We start from the raw sequence: 3296 nt of genomic DNA, 5'->3' as shown, positions 1-3296 counted from the left end.
GTTGAATTTTTTTACGTTTTGGGTTAAAACAGAATATAATTGAATGTTTACCTCAGGAAACGCGATGCAAAAACCATTCATTGAGAAGAAAACTTCTTTTATAGTCACTTATGCCTTCAAAAGCTTTATTTATGCCTTTAAATGATCATATAATCTCATAATTGATTTTAAGTTGAATTTTTTTTACATTTTGGGTTAAAACAGATTATAATTGAATGTTTACCTCGGGAAACGTGAAGCAAAAACCATTCATTGAGAAGAAAACTTCTTTTATAGTCACTTATGCCTTCAAAAGCTTTATTTCTCCCTTTAAATGATTATATAATCTTATAATTGATTTTAAGTTGAATTTGTTTTACATTTTGGGGTAAAACAGATTATAATTGAATGTTTACCTTGGGAAACGTGAAGGAAAAAGCATTCATTGAGAAGAAAACTTCTGTTATAGTCACTTATGCCTTCAAAAGCTTTATTTCTCCCTTTAAATGATTATATAATCTTATAACGTATTTTAAGTTGAATTTTTTTACATTTTGGGTTAAAACAGACTATAATTGAATGTTTACCACGGGAAACGTGAAGCAAAAACCATTCATTGAGAAGAAAACTTCTTTTATAGTCACTTATGCCTTCAAAAGCTTTATTTATGCCTTTAAATGATCATATAATCTCATAATTGATTTTAAGTTGAATTTTTTTTACATTTTGGGGTAAAACGGAATATAATTGAATGTTTACCTTGGGAAACGTGTAGGAAAAAGCATTCATTGAGAAGAAAACTTCTTTTATAGTCACTTATGCCTTCAAAAGCTTTATTTCTCCCTTTAAATGATTATATAATCTCATAATTGATTTTAAGTTGAATTTTTTTTACATTTTGGGGTAAAACAGATTATAATTGAATGTTTACCTCAGGAAACGTGATGCAAAAACCATTCATTGAGAAGAAAACTTCTTTTATAGTCTCTTATGCCTTCAAAAGCTTTATTTATGCCTTTAAATGATCATATAATCTCATAATTGATTTTGAGTTGATTGTTTTTTACATTTTGGGTTAAAACAGATTATAATTGAATGTTTACCTCGGGAAACGTGACGCAAAAACCATTCATTGAGAAGAAAACTTCTTTTATAGTCACTTATGCCTTCAAAAGCTTTATTTCTCCCTTTAAATGATTATATAATCTTATAACTTATTTTAAGTTGAATTTTTTTACGTTTTGGGTTAAAACAGAATATAATTGAATGTTTACCTCAGGAAACGCGATGCAAAAACCATTCATTGAGAAGAAAACTTCTTTTATAGTCACTTATGCCTTCAAAAGCTTTATTTATGCCTTTAAATGATCATATAATCTCATAATTGATTTTAAGTTGAATTTTTTTTACATTTTGGGGTAAAACGGAATATAATTGAATGTTTACCTTGGGAAACGTGTAGGAAAAAGCATTCATTGAGAAGAAAACTTCTTTTATAGTCACTTATGCCTTCAAAAGCTTTATTTCTCCCTTTAAATGATTATGCCTTCTCATAATTGATTTTAAGTTGAATTTTTTTTACATTTTGGGGTAAAACAGATTATAATTGAATGTTTGCCTCAGGAAACGTGATGCAAAACCCATTTATTGAGAAGAAAACTTCTTTTATAGTCACTTATGCCTTCAAAAGCTTTATTTATGCCTTTAAATGATCATATAATCTCATAATTGATTTTAAGTTGAATTTTTTTTACATTTTGGGTTAAAACAGATTATAATTGAATGTTTACCTCGGGAAACGTGAAGCCAAAACCATTCATTGAGAAGAAAACTTCTTTTATAGTCACTAATACCTTCAAAAGCTTTATTTCTCCCTTTAAATGATTATATAATCTTATAATTGATTTTAAGTTGAATTTTTTTTACATTTTGGCGTAAAACAGATTATAATTGAATGTTTACCTTGGGAAACGGGAAGGAAAAAGCATTCATTGAGAAGAAAACTTCTGTTATAGTCACTTATGCCTTCAAAAGCTTTATTTCTCCCTTTAAATGATTATATAATCTTATAACTTATTTTAAGTTAAATTTTTTTACGTTTTGGGTTAAAACAGAAGATAATTGAATGTTTACCTCAGAAAACGCGATGCAAAAACCATTCATTGAGAAGAAAACTTCTTTTATAGTCACTTATGCCTTCAAAAGCATTATTTATGCCTTTAAATGATCATATAATCTCATAATTGATTTTAAGTTGAATTTTTTTTACATTTTGGGTTAAAACAGATTATAATTGAATGTTTACCTCGGGAAACGTGAAGCCAAAACCATTCATTGAGAAGAAAACTTCTTTTATAGTCACTTATGCCTTCAAAAGCTTTATTTCTCCCTTTAAATGATTATATAATCTTATAATTGATTTTAAGTTGAATTTTTTTTACATTTTGGGGTAAAACAGATTATAATTGAATGTTTACCTCAGGAAACGTGATGCAAAAACCATTCATTGAGAAGAAAACTTCTTTTATAGTCACTTATGCCTTCAAAAGCTTTATTTCTCCCTTTAAATGATTATGCCTTCTCATAATTGATTTTAAGTTGAATTTTTTTTACATTTTGGGGTAAAACAGATTATAATTGAATGTTTACCTCAGGAAACGTGATGCAAAACCCATTTATTGAGAAGAAAACTTCTTTTATAGTCTCTTATGCCTTCAAAAGCTTTATTTATGCCTTTAAATGATCATATAATCTCATAATTGATTTTAAGTTGAATTTTTTTTACATTTTGGGGTAAAACGGAATATAATTGAATGTTTACCTTGGGAAACGTGTAGGAAAAAGCATTCATTGAGAAGAAAACTTCTTTTATAGTCACTTATGCCTTCAAAAGCTTTATTTCTCCCTTTAAATGATTATGCCTTCTCATAATTGATTTTAAGTTGAATTTTTTTTACATTTTGGGGTAAAACAGATTATAATTGAATGTTTGCCTCAGGAAACGTGATGCAAAACCCATTTATTGAGAAGAAAACTTCTTTTATAGTCACTTATGCCTTCAAAAGCTTTATTTATGCCTTTAAATGATCATATAATCTCATAATTGATTTTAAGTTGAATTTTTTTTACATTTTGGGTTAAAACAGATTATAATTGAATGTTTACCTCGGGAAACGTGAAGCCAAAACCATTCATTGAGAAGAAAACTTCTTTTATAGTCACTAATACCTTCAAAAGCTTTATTTCTCCCTTTAAATGATTATATAATCTTATAATTGATTTTAAGTTGAATTTTTTTTACATTTTGGCGTAAAACA

The sequence above is a fragment of the Theobroma cacao genome, chromosome 5, assembly GCF_053813885.1.
Source record: "Theobroma cacao isolate CCN51 chromosome 5, ASM5381388v1, whole genome shotgun sequence".
Lineage (NCBI taxonomy): Eukaryota > Viridiplantae > Streptophyta > Magnoliopsida > Malvales > Malvaceae > Theobroma > Theobroma cacao.
This window is presented reverse-complemented; position numbering follows the sequence as displayed.